Source organism: Pinus tabuliformis, chromosome X (assembly GCF_031772625.1).
Source record: "Pinus tabuliformis cultivar Carrire ecotype Pingquan chromosome X, CPIR1, whole genome shotgun sequence".
Taxonomy (NCBI): domain Eukaryota; kingdom Viridiplantae; phylum Streptophyta; class Pinopsida; order Pinales; family Pinaceae; genus Pinus; species Pinus tabuliformis.
This window is the reverse complement of record NC_142308.1, coordinates 58030142-58039879: the sequence shown is the minus strand read 5'-3', so window position 1 is coordinate 58039879 and position 9738 is coordinate 58030142.

Genomic DNA, 9738 nt, shown 5'->3' with positions numbered 1-9738 from the left:
TCATCCATCCACTCGACCTCCACCTTCGCCCACACCTCCACTTCCACCACCACCATTCAACATGTCAAACTCAATAAAGTTGCTGATTTTCAAGGGTATAGGGAGTGAATATACGGATCTGTTCTAGTTTGTTTCAAATGTTGTGTGGACCACACAGCATATCACTAATGACAATATAAAGAAGGCACTCTTAGTTACGGCTCTGCAGGATCACACGCTAACATGTTATATTAAGTACTATGTTGCTCATCCTTTAGCAACGCTAACAGATACTAAGGATGCTTTAAACAAGGAGTTTAGTAAGCCTAAGTCTGACTCGCAGTCATTCGTTGGATTTAAGGAGATCACGGTGAGGGCTAATGAGATGCCTTGGGAGTTAGATCAAAGGCTGAAATGTGTGATCCGCAAAGCTAATATGCAGCTCACAGATGGTCAGCACCGCGAGTGGTTTATAGCCTCACTTCTGCCCCACCTGAGGATTGCTTTATCACAACAGAAGATAGGAACTCAGGCGGAAGCCTTGGAAATCATGATGAGACTATACGAGACACCCATTCAGGACGCAACTTTGGGAGTCCAACAGATTCACTCGCAGCTGCAAAACCTCTGCTTGGAATTGCAAAGCTTGAAAAAAGAGGAGGAGGCTAGGCGAGAGTTGCGAGAAGAAGTCTGGTGCCTCAAGTGTAAGAGCCAAGGGCATGATAAAGATCACTGCCCTGTCTCTGCAAATTATATTACAAGAGGGGGTTTGATTCCCCTATGGCAGGAAGCTCCAACAGGACTGAGTGTGGGGCCCACACTATGGTGCACTATTTGTTAGGTGGATGGAAAACATATAACAGATAATTTTCAGTTGCTGCAAACGTTCATCCAAATGCCACAACATTGTTCTATGATTTTTGAAAAACGGTGGGCCACGATGAGTGCCACAGTCGTAGCTACGAGTTGATGATGGAAAGAACACCTACCTACTGAATGCAAGCAAAAACTCGGCCTCTAGATTAGGACGCAGGAGGAGCGTGCGTAGGTTATCAAGGAAGGGGATGGGGCTGAGGAGGAGGAGGACATGGTAAAGGTCATGGATAGGTTAGTTTCTATAATTGTGGGACACCAGGGCACTACGCGCCGGAGTGTTAGAATCAGACACATCCGTCCTGTCAATACTGTAGCGAGTTTGAACACACTATAGAAGAATGACCTGTGTCGATAGCTAAGATTCAGGAGAAGAAGGAAAAACCTCAACAACATACACAGAACTTATAAATGATGAGCGCTGATCCCCGCGAGGAAGATCCGAATGTCAATATCATGCTAAGAAGTGGAGTAGCAACTGGGGATGATAAGGGAAACTAGTGTGAAGAAGATGGATGGGTTCACAAGGACCTAGAGAAGGAAGTTGGTTTTGATCTAAAATGCGTGAAGGAAACATTTATGGAATCCAATAAAAGCTTTGCTGAGGAATCTACCTCAGGAAGCTGTAGAGCTATAACTAGGGTCTCTCACACCACCAATTATTCCACATTATTAAGTCAATCCGGGATCGTTTTGTTCTTTCAAGGAGTAACTCAATCCGAGGCTATTCTGTCCAAGTAGTGCTCGGTAGTATAGCGTTCTAATGACTTGAAAGGAAACAATCACTAAGCTGTAACTAAACCAATTCAGAAAATGAAATCACACAAGGCAAATGATCAGTCAAGGGTACAGAACCAATAACCCTTCCCTTTAGAAACTGATAAAGAAAGAAAACCAAAGCATGGGCTTATAGGTCAGGGAGCTAGGCAGCGTCTTGCTGGGCTCACGACAGCCTTAGGCCTGCTATCACGCGAAAGCAATAAAGGCAGATTAATGAAAGTAAAATGGAACATCAATTCTTAAAATGGAACAACAGTAATGAAATGGAACAGCAGTAATAAAATGGAACAACAGACTATCATAAACAGGAAACGTCAATCATATAAAATGGAACAGCAAACCCAAATGGAACAGCAAACTCAAATGGAACAGCAAACTCAAAGTATGTACACGGTCTGTACTACTGTAGCGATCCGAGAGCAATGTATGATGCGACTATGGTTCTGAACAAAGTGATATTATCTTCAAGTCTCACAAGTAATTATTTCATATGAATCCAATAATGATAACATTCATGCCAATAACTTGCTGTAGAAATGGATGCAATTCGAATAGATTCAGTTTGTGTAATACAGAGACGTGAATTACAGAACTTATTCAGATTCAGATATTAATTAAGAAGCATAGTCTATCATATAAGAAATGTATCGGATTACTGTAATGAAAGAAATAAGCAAACCACACAAATCACCGTATGATACAACAGCAAGTGACCGTCGGAGCTGGGCCCTTAGCTACGATGGTACACTGCTTAGAGTTACTTCAAATACAGAAACGAAGTGAACACCAAATCCTTTATATTGATTGCATAACAAAAGTGTACAAAATCAGATCTTACAAGAGCTCAGTGATCAAAATCATTCTGAGTTTATAATTATAATAACAGTCATCCCCCCACGCTCGATGGCGTGGTACCTTTATATAACATAACTGACGGAGATGTCTAGATACAAAAGATAAGCTTTAAAGCAGCGATCCCTCAGGATCGAATATCCTAAGGGATTCGCTTAATCGTTCAGGTCTCTTGCGTTCTCCGTCACGGTATCCTGCGCTCTTTTCCTGGATTATTCGGCTCCAATTTTACTTGATCTTGTCTGCATCTGGTTCCCTGTCGACGGGGCAGCAGTTACTTTCCTTGCGCTTCTCGTTTTTACTCGATAATCCCCTATTTCCGTGTCCTTCTGCATAGAAAACATCGATTATTAGTGATTGAGCTTCGTTTGTCCATTTTCACATAATTTACCAAAACCCTTATGTTTTTAGGCTCAATATGCAAAAAAGATTAGAAATAGTATTTGAAAAACCACTAGATTACTTATCAAAAAGCATACCTTCCAGGTGCTCCACACACCCCCCTGCTTACCCTGTTTCATGTCCTCATGAAAACGTTGTAATTGACATGCAGGGCTGTGAGAGAGTAGGCCAGAGAAGGGATCTCTCGAAGAGGCCGACAACCATGATTAGCAACTAGATGGTCAAAGAACTGGTCTAACTGATCTGCAGGCATCTCATATAGAGCCTGATATCCAGGTGCAGGATGCCAAACAATTGGGCTGCGAAACCGATACCCCAACCAAAATGGGCCTGCTCGCAGAATCCGTTCCCCATAGAGACTCAATCGACTGGCAGCCAATTCAAAATTCTCAAAGTTAAAGGGTTCTCTGAGCTGGATGTTTGGGTTAGAGGTTCGGTATCGAAACTTTGCAGCATGGAAGGCCTGGTCTTTAATAGTCAGGAAATACTCCAGACCATTTCGGATCAAGTCTTCATGCATGGGACCTAATATCTTCATGACACCTGGGATCCTCATCATACTCCTATGCTCTCTCCATAATGCTGCTGGGTCCCTAGGTTCAGCTCGTACCCAAAGGTCTAAGCTATTTTCTTTCCTCTGGAAGATGTTGTAAGCTTTAAGCCATTTTAACTGATTCACCCCAAATGAGATAAAGGCTTGAAATTGTATATCGCCAACGAAAGGGCCAGGATTCAAATTAGTTTCCTGGTCTAAGACAAGATTGTGCAAGTAGAATTCACATAACAATCTTTGAACTTTAACTCCATAGTGCTTGCAGCAATCTATAAAATCATTAACAGTGTTGATATGGATGGGTGCTCCTGCCCTAACAGCTTTTATTTTTAATCTCAAATAACGTTCAAACAAAAACAAAGCATAATTTTTAGCAGGGGCTCTACAAGTCAAAACATCAGTATACAAGGAACACAAGGTGTCCATCTGCTTAACAACACTATCTAGTCGACGAGTTACCTTAGCAACCTTTTCCTGCTCCTTCTGCCATCCTTCAAAGGCCTGGCTCTCAGACTGACTGATGTTTCGAAGTTGCTGTTGGAGTTCCTCGTATCTTTCCTTGGGGACCGTCTGTTCTCGCAACTGCTCGGCCTCCTGCTGGGCTTCCTTCATCATTTTATGCAAGGTCCTGGTCTTCGGGTCTTTCTTCCACAGAGCCGTAGAAGCTGGAAGTTTAACCTGGACCTTCCTGTTGCGTTGCTTGGAATTTAGGACCCGAATTACACCCGAGGGGGGTGTTTCCGTTTGAACCTCTTTGCTATCCGTCTCCTTTTTGATGCGAACAAAGGGTTGGTGTGATCTTCCTACCACCGGAGGCTCTTGCTGTTCCATTGGAATGTCCATTCGTTCCTCCGGGCCAAATGGAACAGCAGTTTCCAATGGAACAGCACCCTGTTCCTCATTGACATTCGGAACAGCGAACTGTTCTTCAACAGTAGGTCTCCTGATGGGGTTTCGTCCTTCAAAACGAACCCTAACCCTCGGGGTCCTCGCTGCCGTGGTCCTTTTCTTTTGCCTTGCAGTTTTTTGTATTCTCAGACTGGCTTTCAACATTCTGATTTGTTGCCGAAGTCTGGTTATCGTGCCCAGCATCCTCTGGTGCTTCTTCTTCAATTTTGCAATTTCCCTAGCCTCGGCAGAGGGTTTGGCCTTTAATTTTACTTCTTCTTCCTCTCCCGGAACATCTTCCGGTGCCCTGGGGACAGATTGTCCCGAATTGATGTCTTCTGCTTCTTTACCGGGCAGGTTTTCTTCCCCTGCTTCTTCTGCATGCCCTTCTTCAGGTAACTCTTCTTCTGCGGGACCGTCAAGGATGCCTCCTGGACTGGAGGCTTGGCCGTATTCTCCCATATTGGCCAGAACTGCTGCCAATTCCTCTTCTCCTGGATGGTCTTGCAACGGGCTACCCATGGATTGTGCATTTTCTTCCTCAATTCCTTCTTCTGGCTGGTTAGTTCCAGCCTCTAATTGCTCAGCATTTCCTTCGGGTAATTCACCTTCCTCTTCCGAAGGCTCGTCCTCAATTTCAATTGGTTGGGTCGCAGTTTTCTGAATCTTTTCCAACCTTCCCCTTATTCGAACCAATCAAGCTGACTTCCTGGGTCTTTCAGGCAGGTTGGGAGTGCCAACAGGTTCTCTAGGTTCCTCTGGTCGTTCCGGCGTATCGGAGGATTGCTTCCGTTTCGACACAGCATGTTTTTCTGCCGCCGACTTCTTACGTTTCTCTGATTGTTCCGGCGTGCTAGAGGACTGCTTTCGTTTTGAAACAGCATGCTTTTCTGCTGCTGGCTCCTTGTGTTCTTCTGAACGTTCCAGTGTGCTGGAGGTTCGAGGTAAAGCCAGTTCCACTTTGACTGTTTCAACCAATTCCTCCCAAGTGTCTTGCTGTTGGGCAAGACTGTGGCTTATTATTAGCCGAATCAGTCCGTGGTGGCTAACAACCGTCTCTGTGTGCTGAGCTTTCTTCAAACTTCGGGTCGCATCATGTAATAATGAATTTAAAAAGGCAGGGAGATTTACAGAGCATTTTCCCTTCAAAACAGCTAGAAGTTTTAAGTGACGAGCCCTTACCACATCTTTTCTCCCCTCGCAGGTGATATAGCTCTGCACTATTTTTGCCAGCTCGGTCCAGGGTTCCCCCAGTGTCGTCGGCAGAACTCCTTTCCCTTTGACTGTCAGACTTTGGCCTTCGCTCTGGAAAGTTTCCATTGCTTTCTGCAGTCTTTCCTTCTTCAGCTCCCATCTGGGTCCAACAGCTGGTAATCCTGAGGTTTCTGCAATAATATCCTCCGTGACTTCTATCCGCTTTCCTCCGACTATAGAGTGGTTTTCCTGCAGATTTTGCAGGAATTCCAATGCTACAGCCTCGTTCGATTCTTGCAGGCGGTTGAAGTAATTCAACCATCCTGCATTTTCCAGAATTTCGCGGGCAGCATCAGACGCGATCAGCTTGTGCGGTTCACTTCGGATTGTTTTCCCGCCCATAGCTTACTCTCAAGAATGAACTCGGGAATGACACAGCAACTGTCCGCGGTATTTACCGAACAGAGAGGGTACTCGATGCTATTTTTAGGAAGGATTTTCGCAGAGCATGCAGCAAAGAGAAAGACCGTGGGTGGCAGTCCGTAAAATGAAATCATCATACCGTTAAATCGTGTTATTATTTTGCCCGAATGGTGTGCAGCCACGTAACCATTGGAGTAATGAGGTCACCTCCCCCCCCGCGATCTGATAGGCTGCCCCCAGCCGTCAAAGAGAGGAGCAGCAGCCAGTCGGGAGTCAAATCATAAAGTTCAGCAAGTGGAAATTATGCCATGTTGTAAAAAGACAATGAAGTACCGAAACCGAGGCAGAAAAATGGATCGCTTTTAAGATAAGCCAGTGTGATATAATGAGGAACCGAGGGTTGGACGTCTGTCAACTGTACCAAGTCTCCAGTAGTCATTGTCAATTCCGTTGCCATGATTGGTGATAATGCTCATGCGATAATTATATCAGGGTGTGACATATGATACATGCGAAGGAAATAAAAGACAAACAGACTTAATATCATACCTGTTGGTGTAAATATTACGACTCCAATGCCATTAACAGAGCTCTGCTGCCAACAGGTGTTCATAACCTTGGCAAAGTTGTTTATCTCACCCTCCGGAACCATTATCCTTTGTGTATCTACTGAAGAGTGCTTTGTCAAAATGCAGGCCATTATGCTGGCTTGGTGACCAGATAACCATAATGCCATTCACAAGGTAGTCACGAAACGTGGTCAGGCCGGCTCGTGATGAGACCTCCTGTTCCAAGGTTTGCTTGTTATTTTACCTTTGGACCATATCCCTGGTGTGGTGGTCGTAATGGGTATGCCACTTCGTTTCCGGTAGGCTGGCTCTGAATGAGACCCCCTATCCTGCATTTGACAATTTCATATCTTGTTTATATATATATATATATATATATATATATATATATATATTTTTTTTTATTCTTCTTTTGCAGCACACTTCTTTTTTCTTTGTTCGATTACACATAAGGGTGGTTCCGCACTCCTTAAGAGCGGGGAATGGTGGAAGAAGTCTTACAATCCCAACAGACAGATATAAATTGTTTGCTCATATTCCTCAGTAATGATCAAGAAAGTTTTTAGGGAAATCGACATGATAAAAAATTACCAAACCATGGTTCAGGAACAAGATAATGACAGTAAAGACGAAAGTTAATGTCCTTCCTCTTGACTTCTTATATATACTGACTGTTAAAATAATAGCGATTTATGATATGCAGGTTTCGGTATATCATGCTTTTATGTTCATTGCATAATGTCATTGCTACATCTGAAGGATTTAGGAGAGTATAATCGCAAAACATCCAAATAGAAGCAGAAAGGTTCTGATGGTGTCTTCTCTGAGCGAAATATGCGAATGACTCCTCTTGCGGAAAAGAAAAACCAAATTCTGCATCTTGAAAAAAAGAAATATGCGAGTGTTGTTCCTTTTCGCAAAGGAACAGCAAAGCACAAAGAGTGCTGTTCCTTTTCGCAAAGGAACAGCAAAAATCCACACGTGCTGTTCCTTTTCGCAAAGGAACAGCAAAAATCCACACGGGCTGTTCCTTTTCGCAACGGAACAGCAAAAATCCACACGGGCTGTTCCTTTTCGCAAAGGAACAGCAAAAATCCACACGGGCTGTTCCTTTTCGCAAAGGAACAGCAAAAATCCACACGGGCTGTTCCTTTTCGCAAAGGAACAGCAAAGCCAAAAAGTGCTGTTCCTTTTCGCAAAGGAACAGCAAAACAAAAAGTGTTGTTCCTTTTCGCAAAGGAACAGCAAAACAAAAAGTGCTGTTCCTTTTCGCAAAGGAACAGCAAAACAAAAAGTGTTGTTCCTTTTCGCAAAGGAACAGCAAAACAAAAAGTGCTGTTCCTTTTTCCAAAGGAACAGCAAAAAATGCAAAACGTCAAAGTGCTGTTCCTTTTCGCAAGGGAACAGCAAAAATTCCAAAACACAAACGTGCTGTTCCTTTTCGCAAAGGAACAGCAAAAATTCCAAAACGCAAAAGTGTTGTTCCTTTTCGCAAAGGAACAGCAAAATAAAAAGTGCTGTTCCTTTTTGCAAAGGAACAACAAAGTACCAAAAGTGCTGTTCCTTTTGAAAAGGAACAGCAGAATCACACGAGTGCTGTTCCTTTTTAAAAAAAGAACAGCAAAATCAAACGAGTGCTGTGCAAAATAAAGTAACCAGAATACTACAAAACAAAAATGAAAAGAACATATATACAGGATGTTATGTACAAATTATGAAAAACAAATTGCTTAAGTTATGGGTGAGGAAGATTTCACTTCCTCTGCTAGGATCTCCAAATCAGTATCTTGCTGAAGCTGTTGACAAAAGGATTCCCGAGTAAGGGGTCTTCGATAGAGACGAACCCGGTGGCCATTTACTTTGAACGTATGTCCAGAACCGTCAATCGTGATCAGAGTGAGGGTCCCATTGTCGTGCACCTTCTGGATCTCATATGGTCCTAGCCAGCGAGTCTGGAGTTTCCCCGGGAAGTCCTGGAATCGAGAATCGTATAACAGAGCCCAGTCTCCTTCATGGAAGACTTTATTCTTTATAAGTGCATCGTGCCACTTAGCTCGCTGCTGTTGAATTAATGCTGTGTTTTGTAATGCAGAGAGCCTAATCTCATCCAATTCGTTGATTTGTCGTAGTCGATTGATCTGTGCCTCATTCAGATCTAGGCCAACCTCTTGTGCAGTTCGTAGTGTTTGGATCTCGAATTCGATAGGAAAGATTGGTTGTTTCCCAAACACCAATTGATAAGGTGAATAGCCTGTCGTACTTCTCCATGTGGTTCTATAAGCCCACAGTGCTTCAGGTAGCCGAGCAGCCCAATCACGCCTGTGTGAGGCGATGGTCTTTGTTAAGATTGACTCAATTATCTTGTTACTGTTTTCTACTTGTCCATTTGCCTGCGGATGGTAGGGGGTAGTAATCTTATGTTGGATATGATAATTGTTAAGTGTTGCGGCTAGTTTGTTTCCAACAAATTGTGGTCCACCATCTGTAATCACTTCTCTCGGAAGTCCATAACGTACAAACAAATGGAACAAAAATTGTATTACCGAATCTTCTGTAGCCCTAGCTAATGATTCAGCCTCGACCCTTTTAGTAACATAGTCCGTTGCTACCAGGATGTATGTCCTTTGGTTTGATGGTGGATTAATGGGTCCGACGAAATCGAGAGCCCATCGTTCAAATGGCTCAATAACCACTTGTGGTCTTAGAGGCATTTCATCGGCTTGACCAGGGTTTCCTGCTCGCTGGCAGCTATCACAGGCCTGCACAAACTTTTTTGCATCCTTAAAGATTGTAGGCCAATAGTACCCTGCCTGTAGTATTTTATGTGCTGTTCTCTTGTCGGCAAAGTGCCCCCGCATGGTCCACTATGACAAGCCTTTAAGATGTCTAGGATCTCATCCTCTCGAATACACCTTCTGATTTGCATGTCTGCCCCTGTATGGAATAAATGGTCTCCAATCCACGAAAATCGTGTGCTTTTTTGAAAATTTGTTTTCGTTCCTGAGGGGTTAGGTGTTTTGGTAACTTACCCACTGCAAGGTAATTGGCGACGTCAGCATACCAGGGTGTGCGAACGGCAATGGCAAACAGATGTTCGTCAGGGAATTGATCTTCCACAGCTGCTGCTTCGCTTGATTTGGGTATTCTTGAGAGGAAGTCGGCTACAGGGTTCTCCTTGCCGGGTCGATCCTTAATTGTGATGTCAAACTCCTGCAACAAGATCAA